This window comes from Alligator mississippiensis, chromosome 2 (genome assembly GCF_030867095.1).
Source record: "Alligator mississippiensis isolate rAllMis1 chromosome 2, rAllMis1, whole genome shotgun sequence".
In the NCBI taxonomy this organism is placed as follows: Eukaryota; Metazoa; Chordata; order Crocodylia; family Alligatoridae; genus Alligator; species Alligator mississippiensis.
The window spans coordinates 115,128,569-115,145,230 of record NC_081825.1 but is presented as its reverse complement, the minus strand read 5'-3'; the positions used below and the strand labels follow the sequence as shown (position 1 = coordinate 115,145,230).

Here is a 16,662-nt window from a genome sequence, read left to right as displayed (position 1 = left end):
TTGTAACCCCTGGGGGCGCCTTGGTGAATAAATCCTCACCAATTCCCTTCTGTGCCCCCGTGATGAACTTAAAGGCAGCCACAAGGTCGCCTCTCAACCTTCTCTTGCGGAGGCTGAAAAGGTCCAGTTTCTCTAGTCTCTCCTCGTAGGGCTTGGTCTGCAGGCCTTTGACCATACGAGTTGCCCTTCTCTGGACCCTCTCCAGGTTATCCGCATCCTTCTTGAAGTGTGGTGCCCAGAATTGCACACAGTACTCCAACTGCGGTCTGACCAGCGCCCTATAGAGGGGAAGTATCACCTCCCTGGACCTATTCGTCATGCATCTGCTGATGCACGATAAAGTGCCATTGGGTTTTCTGATGGCTTCGTCACACTGCCGGCTCATGTTCATCTTGGAGTCCACTAGGACTCCAAGATCCCTTTCCACCTCTGTGCCACCCAGCAGGTCATTCCCTAGGCTGTAGGTGTGCTGGACATTTTTCCTCCCTAGGTGCAGCACTTTGCATTTCTCCTTGTTGAACTGCATCCTGTTGTTTTCTGCCCACTTGTCCAACCTATCCAGGTCTGCCTGCAGCTGTTCCCGGCCCTCCGGCGTGTCCACTTCTCCCCATAGCTTTGTGTCATCTGCAAACTTGGACAGAGTACATTTGACTCCCTCGTCCAAGTTGCTGATGAAGACATTAAAGAGTATCGGTCCAAGGACCGAGCCCTGCCCTAGAGGTCAAGGGGGTTTCACTTCAGGTCTTAAATCCTTGTCGGGACTATGGTCCCCTGGCCTTAGCTCACTTTACTCTGGCTGGGCTCCTCAGTTAGAGGTCCACTGTCCCAGGACTAAAGGCTCCTGCTTCAGCCTTGCCCTTTACAAGCTCTGGGCCCCTTGGCCCCAGTTTTGCCCCTCACAGCTCTTGGCTTGTAGCGTGTGGCAGAAAAGACAGAGGGCACAGTTGTTGAGCTGATAGCAGTGCTCGCCCCCAGGCACTGTTTGCAGCCTCCAAGCTTCTTGTGGCCTTGGCCTTCTGGCCTTAACCCATTTATGCTGCCTGCCCCCTTTAAAGGGTGTAGGATCTGGGGTGCACCTGGTAGCTTTCTCAGTCACACATTTCCCTTCCTCCCCTACAGCCACAACCTGGTCCTCCAATTCAAACTTCAGCACAACGAAAAATACATCCATGCACTCCCAAACAAATGCTTCTCCCTGCCCCTCTCCACCATCTCTGGGTCAACGTCACACCATGGTAACAATCTACAACATAAGGCTAAAAAGCTTAGGTCTGCAGCCCAGTGATGTAGGGGCTTCCTTGCAGCTCCCTGCAGTCTGAAGTCCTCTCTCCTTGGCCAGTTAAGCTGCCCTCTTCCTAGGGCCTCAGCCAGGGTCCTAGTTTTATAACTTGACCCACCCATCTGCAGCACCACACACTGCACACTAAGGCATTTCCTGCACTGCTACCTTGCAGCACAGGGAGGTTTTTTGACCCTGGGCGATCCTGGGGTAAAAATATCCACTTGAAAAAAGGGGAGTGTCACACATGGCTGCAGCCCATGCCGCCCAAAATCATCCTCTGGCCAGCCAGGCTCCAAGCTGCAGGAGTGCCTCAGCAGCAGCTTCCCCAGCCTCCAAGACCCCAGATAAGGCTGCTGGGGCCAGCACAGTTGCTAGCCCCTGCCTCCCCTACTCCACCTAAGATAACCTACCATGCACCAGAGGGTGCATGGCACGGGCATTCCCTGGGGACAAGTACCAGCGGCACAAGGTGAGCCACTGCTTCTTGTGCCCAGGGAACCCAATGTCTGCACTTGTCTGGATGTGGCCGATGAGAGTAGTTAAATAGTAGAACAAGCTACTCAGGTTGTGGAATCTCCATCTCCAGACAGGTTGTGGAAATTAAGAGCACATTAGCCAAAAACTTTCCCAGGATGGTTGAGTAGGATCGTTCCTTCAGCAGATTTAGCCAGTGATCCTTCCTTGAGCAAAGTTAGACTAGGTGACTTTCTGAGGTTCCTTTCCAGACCTACTTTCTAGGCTTCTGTGGTCTTACCTTAAGCTTCCCAAATGCACTTTAGGAATCATATTGCAAACCTCTACGACCACAAACCAAGAGCTGCCTTGCCAGCACCAACCTGGTTAGCCACAGACCTCTAGCAGACAGTGTCTGGATATTGAAAAAAACCTTACTTTTGAATTGGTACAAACTCCAATATGCCATGAATGCGTATGTGCTCTCTTATACATTTCAGAAAGTTAAAAAAAAGCTATCAAGGATCTCTTGAATCACCTATCCTGTGCAGCATGAACTCTTACTCTCCAATGAGGATCAGGTTAGCAGGCCTGTGCGAAGCGGCTTGTATTCGCTTTGGATTCGGCCGATTCGGGGGACAATGATTCGATTCTAATCACTGTCCTTAATCAATTTGGCTGAATCTGATTTGGAGATTTGGCTGCTGCTGAATCTCCGAATCACCCAGGCCCCATCCCCTGCCTGCTCTCCCAGCTCCAGCAATGGCTGCCCTGCCCACTCCAGCTCCCGGCACTTTGGAAGAAAAAACCCTGACTCACCAGGTGCTGCCGGGTGCAGAGGTGATCCCTACTGCCCCATGCTGCTTGGGAGGGGCTCTGTCACAAGCCCCCTGCCACCATGCTGTCCCAGCCCCCCCATGGCTGCCTTGCCTACCCTAGCTCTGGCCCTTTAAGGAAAAAAAACCCCCAAACCCCAGACTCACCTGTTCCAGCAGGGGGGTGATCCCTGCTGCCCCCCACTGCCCCATGGGGGGCTCTTCCATGAGCCCCCTGAAGCCCCGAGGCCACTGCAGGGGCTGGTGAGTCCCGGGGGGGGGGAGGGGGGTTTAACTAGAGCAGCTCTCTGGAGCTACTGTAATTAAAATGTCCACAGCGTCTAGTATTCAACATCCTGCACTTCAAAATGGTGGCAGGGGCACTTAAACTAGAACTCATTTGACGGCTCTTTCAAGATGGCCATTTTGAAATGCGGGGACACTGAATACATGTGATGCCAAGGCTTCTGGAACATTCTAATTTGATTAATCAAGTCTGCTCCAACGCATTCTAATGAGAACATACTGTAGCACGCATTGGGCATGTGTAGAGGTGGTCATGTGTGGTGTTAGGAAACTTGGCTTCTCCTGTAAAGACTGGGTGGTCTTGCCTATTGGTTAGGCCACTGGTGTTGGGTAGGAGCCAAACCACAGACTGAATCAGGGATCGGGAATCAGAGATCGAGTTACCAGATCCAAAGGGATATCCAGTGGCAGAGACCAAGTCAAAGGCCAAGACCAGCTCTAGACGTCAGAAGCTGGAGCCAAAGTCACAGCAAGCCAGGAGTCAAAGCCAGGGTTAGGGTGAACAAAGAGTCAGAGACCAAGTTACCAACTCCAAGAGGAACAAGCCTGGACTTTGGCTTTTTGAAACAGAGCTGAGCAGGATCAGGAGTCTGAGAACAAGTACAGGATCAGGGAAGTTTACCAGATCAGACTCTCAGAAGAATTGTTGGCTGCCTGCAGCCTTCTGCCACAAGTGGGGATTACATGGAGAGGTTGTTCTCCCCAGTAGTCGATCAAGAACCCCTGGATTGTTAGCTGGGGTAGGGCTGCCAGTCAGGGCCCAAGCAGGTGTGGCCAATGAAGGTCCAATCAGCCCAGGTAGAGTTGCCTGTTAGGGCTCCTGAAAACTCCCCTTCAAATCCTGGTACCAGCTACGTATCAAAAGAGACAGCAAGTATACTACAGCATGCATAATGCAATGTGGATGATGACAGGCAGGTTTGCCAGGCACAAGCATATTGTGGCAGGAGCTGGAGTGCAAGAATACACAGAAATGGAAACATCCTTAAAAGACATGTAGCAGCATCAGCAGCACTGAAATTAGCACTGAGATATCACCTGAAAATGTTTATGAACAAAACTATTCCCAGAATTAACAATGAGAGACTTGATTATAAACCATAACTAAGGGTATCTTCAAATAGCATTGTATTATTCCTAGATACAAAGAATATATCTAAATGGCATTCAAAATGTGTCCCAGAGACAGGGGGCTTAATGTGTCCCTGGAATAGCTTCAGTACCATATTTATAGGTTTGGCATATGTGAGTGAGAGTAGGTGGCAGAACATACTTGAGAAAATCCTTTCCAGGATAAGCCAGTGATGCAGCATAGACACACACCAGAAGTTACATGGTGATCAGCACGTGACATCCACACTAGCAATGGTGGGATACCAGAAGTTGTAAAGAACAGACTGGGGTTTACAAATTGTAAGGAGAAAAATGTCAAAGGTCTGTGGAGGTCAGACTTTAAGAAGGAACATGAAAAAACATGGGACTCTTAACAGCTCTGCTCCCTGTTTATGTGCTAAGCTGTATCTGCCAAGTTAAACGGCAAAATAAGGGCTTATTATGTATTTCTTCTACTGTCATGGAGGAGCTAACACAGCTACAATAATATATCAAGTTGTTTCATGGATTGCACCCGTTTACCAATGTCATTCAAATTGCAGTATCACTATTATCCCTGATATCAGAACTGGCAACGTCAGTCCCTTAATATAAGGGTGACAGTCTTCCAGTAAATAGGGAAGTTTCATGTGACTCCATAGATGATTGGGATGATCAGTCCAAAATCTTCATGTTCAACTGCAGACATGGCAATACCAAAACCAGAAGTAGTAAAAGGTAACTTTCAGATTGCAGGACAAGTTGAAGGAAAGAAAAGCAAATATTTTTACCTACAACCTGTGAAAATGTATAATGAAATATAGATTGAGATACATTGCAACATTTCAATTAAAAAAATAATTTCCCATAGGTCTAGGGTCTTGCAATTTCAGGTTTAGGGCAGGCCAATTATAGAGTTGGCCCCAGTTGTGAAATTTTGATTTGGATTCCACTTCATATTCTGAACTTACTTGTTTGGATTTTTTCCTTTTTAAGCAAGAGGGTATTTATTTTGTTCTCCATTAAGGCTGTCTCAGAAAGCTCTGGTTAGAGATTAGAGGTTGAAAGATTTTTTTTTTCCTCTATTGGCCCATTGGTACTCTGAAGACCAGTTGCTAATTCTAACAAATTCTACTGGAGTTTCCAAAAAAAGGTAAAGGTATTACGAACTGTGAAAGAGACAATATTTTTCCTGTATCCAGTAGGAAAAACCTCATTAGCTAACCTAGTTCTCTAGCTGAAATAAAATACTGAACCACTGATTAAAAGCAAAACCTGTTAAATCATTTGTTAATTCTAAAGGTTTTACGAACCTCACTAAAAACCCAAGTTTAAAGAAAAGCATTGAGGATTAGACCAGAAAATCTTAGAAATAATATAGTTCAACATAGGTAACCATGCTGGGTTATTTCAAGGGTATGCAGTTGTTTGGGAAGGTTAGATCGCATTAAAAATGACCTGATGTAACTTCATTTGCCCAGGTGTACACTTAGATCCCTAGCTAGGTGGATCTAAGCAAGAACTGCGCAGAAGTTTAGGAAGGTTAGATTGATCTAAAATATGGCCAACCTGATCTAAGTTAACTGTACCTTGGAGGTAGTCTAACTTAGATTGGGTCCAGTGAGACTCATCGAACTGAACTTCTGTACAGTTCCCAGTGCAGGCCGAGGACTGGGAGAGCCCAGCTGCTGCCCCCAGCCCCAGGCATGTACTTTTCCTACTCCCCAGGCAACTTTTAGCTCCCTGGCACCTTGTCCCAAATGGGCTACTCCCCCTTCCCCTGCCCAGTAGGCCAGCCAGCCCTCCCTGAACTAAACCCAACCATACTGCAAGCCATTGCTGGTACCAGTTTTTTACCAGTATTCACTGGTGCCAGAAGCTAAGGAAGTCAGAGGATAGGGAGGAGGGCTAAACAGAATTGGGGGCTGGGAAAGAGGGGGACAGTTGGTTTGCCAGGAGCATCAGGTGCTAAAAATAGCTGCTGGTTCTGGGTGCAGAAAGAGCCCCCCATCCTGCCAAACCCCCAAGACAATCCCCGAGCGAGGCAAAAGAGGGAAAGGGGCCAGGAGGCTTCCCTGGCTGACCAGAGAAATCCAGGACAGCCTAAGGGAGAAAAGGGGAGCACACAAAAAGAGGAAACAGGGAGAGATCACCAAAGACGAATATACCTCCTCTGCTCGTGCTTGTAGGAAGGCAGTTAGATGGGCCAAAGCTACCATGGAGCTGAGGATGGCAACCCAAGTAAAAGACAACAAGAAATTGTTTTTTAGATATATAGGGAGTAAAAGGAAGGCCCAGGGAGGAATAGGACCCCTGCTAAATGGGCAGAAACAATTGGTGATGGACAGGGGGGACAAGGCTGAACTCCTCAACGAGTTCTTTGCCTCAGTGTTCCTAAGCGAGGGACACGACAAGTCTCTCACTGGGGTTGTAGAGAGACAGCAGCAAGGCGCCAGACTTCCATGCGTAGACCCTGAGATGGTGCAGAGTCACTTGGAAGAACTGGATGCCTTTAAGTCAGCAGGTCCGGATGAGCTCCATCTGAGGGTGCTGAAGACACTGGCCGACATCATTGCAGAGCCACTGGCGGGAATATTCGAACACTCATGGTGCACGGGCCAGGTCCCGGAGGACTGGAAAAGGGCCAACGTGGTCCACATTTTCAACGGGGGACCCGGGCAACTATAGACCAGTCAGTCTCACCTCCATCCTTGGCAAAGTCTTTGAAAAAATTATCAAAGCTCACATTTATGAGAGCCCGGCAGGACAAATTATGCTGAGGGGAAACCAGCATGGGTTTGTGGCAGGTAGATCGTGCCTGACCAATCTAGTTTCTTTCTATGACCAGGTTACGAAACGCCTGGACACAGGAGGAGGGGTGGATGTCGTATACTTAGACTTCAGGAAGGCCTTCGATACGGTATCCCACCCCATACTGGTGAACAAGTTAAGAGGCTGTGACGTGGATGACTACACAGTCCGGTGGGTGGCGAATTGGCTAGAGGGTCGCACCCAGAGAGTTGTGGTGGATGGGTCGGTCTCGACCTGGAAGGGTGTGGGCAGTGGGGTCCCGCAGGGCTCGGTCCTTGGACCGATACTCTTTAATGTCTTCATCAGCGACTTGGACGAGGGAGTGAAGTGTACTCTGTCCAAGTTTGCAGATGACACAAAGCTATGGGGAGAAGTGGACACACCAGAGGGCAGGGAACAGCTGCAGGCAGACCTGGATAGGTTGGACAAGTGGGCAGAAAACAACAGAATGCAGTTCAACCAGGAGAAATGCAAAGTGCTGCACCTAGGGAGGAAAAATGTCCAGCACACCTACAGCCTAGGGAATGACCTGCTGGGTGGCACAGAGGTGGAAAGGGACCTTGGAGTCCTAGTGGACTCCAAGATGAACATGAGTCGGCAGTGTGACGAAGCCATCAAAAAACCCAATGGCACTTTATCGTGCATCAGCAGATGCATGATGGATAGGTCTAAGGAGGTGATACTTCCCCTCTTTCGGGCACTGGTCAGACCACAGCTGCGTGCAATTCTGGGCGCCACACTTCAAGAAGGATGCGGATAACCTGGAGAGGGTCCAGAGAAGGGCAACTCGTATGGTTAAGGGCCTGCAGACCAAGCCCTATGAGGAGAGACTAGAGAAATTGGACCTTTTCAGCCTCTGCAAGAGAAGGTTGAGAGGCGACCTTGTGGCTGCCTATAAGTTCATCACGGGGGCACAGAAGGGAATTGGTGAGGTTTTATTCACCAAGGCGCCATCAGGGGTTACAAGAAACAATGGCCACAAGCTAGCAGAGAGCAGATTTAGATTGGACATTAGGAAGAACTTCTTCACAGTTCGAGTGGCCAAGGTCTGGAATGGGCTCCCAAGGGAGGTGGTGCTCTCCCCTACCCTGGGGGTTTTCAAGAGGAGGTTAGACGAGTATCTAGCTGGGGTCATCTAGACCCAGCACTCTTTCCTGCTTATGCAGGGGGTCGGACTCGATGATCTATTGAGGTCCCTTCCGACCCTAACATCTATGAATCTACGAAACCCTCCCCCAGAGAGCCATTAGGCCCCCTGATCTGTTTGCCCCTTCCCCTACCTTGACTTACTTCAATCAGGCTTCCAGGACCAGTGAACACCAGTAGGAGCAATTTGGCAGGATTGAGGGGGCTGGCAGAATTGTCAGGATCAGAGAGCCTCTCTGATCCTGTCAACCCTCCTCCCTCAGATATCACCAAGCCCTGCACAGACTCTGCCAGCCCCCAATCCTCCCAAGCCCTCCTGGACTCCATCAACACCCCCCCCCCATTCCACTTGTCCCCTGATCCCCCAATCCTCTGTGGACCCTGATTGCCTCCCCAATTCCCCCAAGCCCCCCCACTAGGCCCCATCCCAACTTTCCTTAGATTGGGTGGCCATTTTTAACTCAATCTATCTTCCCCCTAACATCCCCAAATGCCTCTGCATACCCCAAGTGTCAACAGAAAATAGTTACAGGGTTCCACAGACCAAACGGACCACTTCCACATGTAAGAATAATCACAGAAAAACATGTAATCTGATGAAAATGAAAGAAAAGTAAAAAAAGGAGACGGATGATTCCAAGACTATAATGGAGAATATCCAGCAAAAAAGAAAGAAAAAACCTATAATACTTCTATACAAGCTATTAGATAATGTAAAATAAAATGGTTATTATTATTATTATCATGGTTTACATTAGGTAGGCAGCAAAAATATGCTAGGCATTATCCAGACAGTTACAAGCAGGTGAATCTACAATAAAATACAAAGATTACAAGATTATAGGACCATCCACAATCAGAATAAATCACATAAACAAGATAGAGGATGTTTCCTGGATTCATTTCAAGAATCTTGCCCTGTATAACTCCAAATAAAAGGCAGCTGGAGTCTCTTTCTATCATGTTGGTGGGCACTGAAAGCTTAATCTGCAATCCAAATCCCACTTAAGGCAATGGGAGCCTTTTTCATTAACTTAATTAGCTTTGACTCTTGTCCTTATTCTCTGTTTGTGATTCAGCAAGGTAGCACAGACATAACTTCAAGTATGTGAATAATGTCATCTTTGCCACCTGAGTCTGAACCCAGTCAGAGTCCAGGCCAGGTTAGCAGCAGTGTCCAGCCAGAGATCAGGAGACAGGAACAGAGGAGGTAGCAGAGCTGTACCAAAACAACAAGAACCTTGTTGTTCTCACAGCTTCCTGTTTCTTGTGCAAGCTTTATAGAGGCAGGAGCCTTATGGAGGGGGTGGGGAACCAAAGCCACTGCTGGAAGTCCTAGCCCAACAGGGGCCAGAGATGGCAGCCCTTCTCAATGTGGACCTTGGTGAAGGACTACACTGCTGCTTGCTTCCCTGACTGAGCCTTAAGGTTCCATATTTGAGACGGGATTCTACCACTCACAAAGACAAAAACAATCCCATATTAAACTGGTCAACCCTGTAGCACTGGTTTCAAAAAAGAACTCTGTGCTTTGGGAAACAAGCCCAAAAAGTGATAAGTAGAAGATTAAAAAGTGTCTCAGTAACTTAAAAACCTAAATCCTACTTTCAAATTTGATTCTTCAAAAATGGGATACAGGATTCAAAGACTTCATGGCACTTTTGAAAGTATTCTACATTTTCTTATGTCAGTGTACCACACTTCATAATCAACATTGGTTCATCTGCTGCTGCAGCAGAAGAGACAGTTGAAATATACACATAGTAAAACATACTCACTTTGTAAAATTCAGTGGTCTTTCTTAGATTCTGAAATCCTAACAAAGATTGATTGTCTGTACGGTGTATTCATAACTCATTTAGCAGGAATCTGAGAGACCGTCTTAGTGGAAGTGTGTTTTCACATTTGACTGGACATTTCTTGATCTATGATTGATACTTGTTTATTTTCAAAGCTACTCAAGTAATGCTCATATCATCCATCAGGTGATTTGGTACACCAGGTTTAATAGCTATCATAGAGGAAAACAGCTGGTCACAGAAATAAGCGGACTGATAAATGTGAGCAAGTCCTGTAAAGAAGACAGGAATGGAAACAGAGATATCAGATCCATACAAATTTATTCTTTGACTTTGCCAATTCTTTGACTTTCAGGAGTAAAATTGGTCTGTTGATTATTCAGTATGGTAATGAGGAAGACTTTTTAGAGAAGGATGTGACATTTCAATGCTTTATTTCAGTATTTATAGAAATGCCAAATGTTAGTTTCCATAATTCTTACAGGCCAAATAAATGAGAGTGGCATTCTCATTCTCTTGTTTAAAGGAGGACTCTCTGTTTCAACCATTATTACTCTTCCAATGTTTCATGCTTTCACTTTTAATAAATCTCCAGCAGTCTTCTAGCAAGAGTGGGCCAAAATCCTTCCCTGACAAACCACTCATATCCCTGACATCAAAATAGTTACTAGAGAAAGGCACCAGCTGGCATCAGACAAGTACTTAACGCAAAAGAATAAGGTTGAGAGAGTTGTGTGCATTAACATTTCCACTTTAAAAGCAGAATTTTCTTTGTAAGGGGAAAACACAATTTCATGCTGGTGTGCTAATTTATTGGGAGGACTGAATAAGCAGCAGCTGACAAGCTGGCAGAACCAGAAAGACATGTCTACACACGTATTATAAATATTGCATCCAATATATAATACTGTTCCCCACCAGTCACTACCACGATGCCTCGAAGGAACAGGATGTTCAGTTACCTAAACACCCTTAGTTTTGAAGGCTTTCTTCTCCCCCACATGAGAGGCTAGGAGTTGTTGCTAGGCTGCTGCAAACTTGCTGCTACATTGCAACAGTCAGAAAATAACCACTTAAATTAGTTTGTCAGGAAATGCCACACTTGACTCTCCTACTGCAGTGTACTCAGCAAGGGCACCATGAGCCGAGTACCAGCAAATAGCTTTATTGGAAACACCAAACTCTTCTGACAAAGTTATTTATCACAGCAGTGTGAAAGCACTCAGCCATTGCAAGTCATACTGTCAGCTTATAGGCAGCCTAAGGTTTGCAACTAATTGGCATAAATGTTTTCAGATATTTGCAAAAACTGTGTCAAGTGGCTTTTTCTACAATTAGCCTTAATTACTTTTCTTTCCATTTGGCACTTACCTTCCACCATGCAATTTCTCTCTTTCCTCCTGGTTTTTCTCTTTCTGTCTTGTCCACTTCTTCCTCTTTTCCTCACCATCCTGACAGAAATGACAATTTTGCCCAATCTGCCCACAGAAAGCAGTTTATAGCTGTGACCAAACACAAGTGCATGGCTGCAAACAACTTAAAAATGGCTGATAGGGTGAAAAATCTGAACCCTCATTGCTTTAGGTATTAGATAAAGATGTTTCAAAATGTAGCATCTTCTGTAACTTAGGTCTGCGGGACTCCAAGCCTGTCACTGTTTTCAGAATGGGAGGGGTGAAAGGGAGCAGGTGGAGTTCAGCCCTCACCCTTCAGCACTGGCTGGGGAGCCCCCAAAATGAGCTCCCTCTGCTGCCTTCCCCCCCTCCCATTCAGAAAGCAGCCAGCACTGGCAGGGGAACCTGGCTGCAGGCTCCCAGCACCCCTGGAACCAACAGTGAACTTCTGTTTGGTCCGGGAAGATGCAACTCAGAGCACTTTGCAGAAAACATTCTGAGATATAGCTGGGAGCTGCACTTTTGTCTGTACCTATGGCCTGTCTCCAATTGGTTCCTCACCTGCCATTGTTAAATTTGTGCATCTTTGCCTCTCCCTTCTTTTTGCCCATCTTTGTTTCTCCATTCCCCGCCCCCGCTTTTTATTTGCTGTCTTCATCTTTCTCTAATTTCCTTTCATTTTCCAGCTTTATTTGCTCACACTCAGGAGAAATTCTCTACAAACATGAAGTTGGAAACAAATGCATTTTAAAAATAAGGTGCAAATGCTGCAGAAGTAGGTGAGACCACCAGCCAACCACAAGAAACGTTCTGGTGGGTTATGGGTTTACACATCATGCTTACCACAATGGATCACATAAGTTTCTTGAACACTGCACTGTGAATGAACAGCCCTTTCATTTCTCTCTGATGAGCCTGAAACAAATCACAAACACAACTGATATAAAGACACCATTGTGCCTATAAAGTCATGGGGCAACTAGCTCTGGTTTTCATTAACAGAAAATTTCATTGGAGAAAAGATGGGACTCAGAGGAACATTTGTTGCTTATTCTGTACTGGCCTTTCATATAGGTCAGCCAACGATTTTATTTTTCTTTCTCCCTTTACCTACTGGCAGGAAAATAAATGGTATATTGAAGAAAAGAATAGTTCTGTATATGCGCCACCAGGTGGCAATGCATAATCAAAAATAATGAGGACACACCTAGCCAAAGATGACTGAAAATTAAAATCACAACTATCATGCTGCCAAGGAAAAAATGTTCTAAAAAGGAATTTACTGAAAAGAACCATTGGAAACTTCTTTCTTGCCTTTTATGAACTCCTCCTGAAAAAGTCTGCTCAGTCAAAAAGTATAAGGTTGCTAGTTATATTTCAATTTGCAGCATGAATTTAAGATTTTTTTTTTTCAGCAGTGGGAGGAGGCAAGGAATGCTTTGTGTTTGCTTAACAGCAGCCTCTCTAGCCAACTATGAGGAGTGGTAGGATGTGAAGTAAGTTCTTTTTGATTAAGATGATAATTTCTGCCATAAAGAATCTTAACTATGGCAGCTTCAAAATGGGGATAAATGGCAGGAACTACAGGGAATAAAGAAATGTTAGCAAACTAGAGAATACCAGCTCATTTATCAAGGTATTCTGTATGTGGGGCCCTCAATAATTTTCTTCCCTATACTTCTATGAGAGAGAGAAATGTTATTATCCCCATTTTATAGAAAGGGAACTGAGGAATGGAGCAAATAAGACACTTTCTCAAAGCCATACAAGAACTCTGTAGCAGAGGCAGGTAGTGAATTCAGGTAATCTTGAGTCCCACGCTGATGAATTATCATAAACTTGGAAAGTGCCAGGTATCATGCCTACTTATATGCTATATGTGGCAGCTCTATCTTATCTGACATCTCCGGTAAAATGACATTCCGGTAAAATGACATTCATAGAGAGATGGGGAGGTGAGGGGGAGAGGGGGCTTCTGCAGAAGAGATGCACTTGTTACCAAGAACCCGATACCATTTGGTTTTTTGAAAGGCAAAACTACAGCCTGTTTATGATCAGGACTCCTTCACAAGCTTAGACAGAACTCAAGTACAGTTATGATTCCCTTAATTACTCTTTTTGCACACCAAATTGAAATACAATCACATTTCCTAATGATCTTCCATTCCCTCTTAGCGGGTAAGATGTTATCACCACCCAAGTCAGAAAAAGAGCCAGGAGGCTTTTATAACCTTTTATTGGTTACATCGCAAAGCATAAGAATAAGTACTTGTCTCTATGTTTATCTAGTTACCACAATAGCACAGTACAGATTTTCACCTATACTCACTGAGGGAGAAGCAGGAGGGAGAAGGAAGGTGGCATGCAATAGCAGCAAGTTGTCTTGAATTTGCTGACGTCTTTTCCCAATTCCCTGTTTACACTTAATATTTATGTGAGTTAGTAAATAAATATGGTGATCAGTGTTATTTAAATTTCTTTGTTTCACTGAGTTTTTGGGAACTGAACTGAACCAAATTTCTTTCACTTTGCTGAGTAGGCCAGTTATAATGTACACCATGTTACCAAAGACACATTATTATTGGAATACAATTCTAGCTGACTACCTACAACTTAGTTGTTCTCAAAAGGCAAAACATCAGTTGTTACTTCTAGCTGTTGTCAGATTTTTGCAAAAAAGCATTTATTCATTCTTGGTGTAATCTAATATTAGAGGCTTGATAAACAAATCCTTGTTCTACTTTCCTAGGCTACTGCTTATGATTTAAATGCAAATTATTTGTTTACTGATTGTATATCAGCTTAAGCACACATCATTTATTAGCAGGGATCTAGGTTTTCCATTTCCCACGGAAAAATGGAAAAAAAATGTGAATTTTCCCTTTTACCCCCCCTCCCCCTGCACAAGTTTTCATTTTAATGGAGAAACACATGGATTTTGCACTTTTGCAAAGAGCTCTCTGCAGGCTGGCAGAGTTCCAGCCTGCAAGGGGCTGGGGGGAGCAGGAGGAGGGCAGTCAGGCAGGGGGCGCCATGTGCCTGTATATGCATATGGCCACCAGGCAGACTGGAGAGCAGCTCCTGCAGGTAAGTCAGAGTGGGGGGGACGATTGAGACTCCCACAGGGAGGAAGGGAGGGATTTGGGTAGTGCTGGGGCTGGGGCAGGATGGAGCCATGGGTGGCTCATGCAGGGGATTGGGTGGATGGAGCAGTCTCGGGGGGTGGGGACAAGAGAAACCCGTGCCCCCCAGACCTGTGTGTGGGGCAGATGTGGGTGCAGGCTGCCTGCTGTGGGCCTAGGCTCCCTGCCCTGCTGCCCTCCCCTGGGGCCTCCACAGGGGGCATGTCACCAGGGCAGCATGGAGCTTGCAGCAGGAAGGAGCTTTCCCACCGGACTCCGCTATGCCCTGCCGCACTGCGTCCCACCCACTGGGTTGCAGAGACCCTAGGGGAGGGTTGCAGTGCAGAGAGCCTAAATCTGCAGAGGGCAGCCCACACCCGCCCCGCCCCGCCCCGCCCTGCACATAGATCTGGTGGACATGGGTCCCTCCTGTCCCTCCCCAGGAATGCATGCAGCAGTGGGGAGCCAGCCTCCCCCCGCCCAAGCCTGCAACACACAGCATGCACCCACTCCCCTATCCACTCTGTGCCAGCATGTCAGAGCTGCTCAGCACCAGAAAACAGTGATGGGCCGGGGGGGTGGCGAGGAAGGCAGCCACAGCTGGACCTGCATCGTGGTGAGTGAAGGGGGCAGGGAAAACTCTGATTTTCCATGATAAAAATCCACAGATCAAATGCTAAAATGTATAGGTATTTATCATTTATCTTCTTATAGTGATTGAGGCACTGGTTCACTTCCAAATTGCTTTAAAATTGTAAATATATCAATAAAATGTGTTCAATTGATACCTATATAGTGGTGTTTCATTTTAATTGTGGGAAATGTGTATTTGGGGGATTTTAATAAAAAAATTTGTAATTTTTTTATCAGAGAATTTGTGATTTTTAAACAGACCCCTGATGATGATGCTTAAAAGAGTAGAGAGAACAAAGGGAAATGAGACTGTGTTCTGTTAGAAATAAAGAAAATCTAGACCTGGAAAACACCAGTCATGGTTCACTACACATCTCTAATACAGGATATTAAGCTTGTTCTCGGCTCAAGTTCAGACGAGCAGTTGGTTGAAATTTTTTTGTTGAAGTGATTTTTTTCAGACCTTACTGTCTCAAACTTAATCCTGGTGTACTTGTATTCGGAAATGCTTCTACCTCATGGGAGTGCTTTTCTAGTTGCCTCAGGTCTCTTTCTCTTCTATGCATCAGGTTCATCAGCAGCATATCTTCCATGATACACTCATGCCCCCTCTGCATCTCTCAGATACACTCATGCCCCATGAAGAGGGAGACCATATTGCATCCTGGGATATGTAGTTCAAAGAGAGCCTCTGGCCTATCAAAGAGAATGGCAGCAGGCCACCAATAAACAAACAAACAAACAGTAAAAATCAGTAGGAAGAATCTGAATTTACAAGAGATGAAAATTGCAAGCTACCAGAATATAAAACTTCTAGCTCCAGGGTAATGAAAAGCAGACACATTTAGCTTTATTGCTACCTTACTAGCCAAAGACCCGTAACCATATATATGATATGAAGGCTAAAACAGTTTGAAATGCCAATAGCATATAGAGGACTTGGAGCAATATAACTTTAAAACAAATGTCTGTATATTAGAAGCCACAGAATAATGACCTTAAATTTTACCAGATTGTCTTTTCAGGCTCTTTACTATCCCTTGAACAATAAAGCATTCCCTCTGGTAGCAGTTACTAGTATAAGGGTCATAGTTCCCTGGGTGAACATAGTGTATTTCGGCAAGTTAAGCAGATCTGGCTTAGAAGAGTACATGGATGGAGGAGCAGCACCACGTATCAGATACTGCAGGTGGTGGCGTACATTAGTGATGCTCTTCTCTGAGTCAGTGCTAAACCTATGATTCAGCAGAGCAGTAGGGCAACTGCTATTACAAGTGCCATAGCTTACATGAAATGTAAAAATGGACTTCTTGACCATGGCATATTTTGTAAGTCTGGAATATTAATATACTGTTTCTGGCCAAACAGTAACTCAGCTAATTACTTGCCTACCCAGTTTCCTCTGCACAATGGATTCCCATTCCAATGTATGCAGCATTTTTATTCACTTCCTACCCTGCTACGTTGCATTGTTATGAGCTGTTAAATGGTTGTTGCATTTTATTCCATCCTCTTTGAGGGTTTTTTTAATCCCTACCTTATAGGGCTGTGTTTAAATGTAGTTAACAAGTATACAAGTCCTCAGATCCTTTCTTTAAAAATTCAAGAAAGCCAGTTGGGGGGGGGGGGGGGGGGGAATGGACATGATAGCTTAAAAAAATGGTATTTAAAGGTTTGCTTTTTGGGAATTAGCTTATAAGTATGTATATGCATTAGAATGGTTCAGGATGGGCAGTAGGGATTAATTGATTTACAAAAGCCTGGGTCTCACACAGTTTTCTCAGCCCTCAGAAGTAGACAGGCTGTCTA

At 45.5% G+C, this 16,662-nt stretch overlaps 1 long non-coding RNA gene across 6 annotated transcripts in view; it reads right to left on the bottom strand.

Annotated features, from left to right (window-relative positions):
• Positions 1-16,662, bottom strand: part of LOC132248584 (uncharacterized) — a 127,750-nt gene that overhangs the window by 35,001 nt on the left and 76,087 nt on the right. For 3 of the 6 annotated variants that reach the window (XR_009459833.1, XR_009459835.1, XR_009459834.1), the window contains exons 3-5: positions 11,942-12,013; positions 11,076-11,182; positions 9,684-9,976 (exon numbers count right to left, since the gene is read on the bottom strand). This is a non-coding gene — a long non-coding RNA (uncharacterized LOC132248584). Of the gene's footprint in view, positions 1-9,683; positions 9,977-11,075; positions 11,183-11,941; positions 12,014-15,368; positions 15,550-16,662 lie in introns of all 6 variants that reach the window. The other 3 variants (XR_009459837.1, XR_009459832.1, XR_009459836.1) reach the window with 2 other exon arrangements.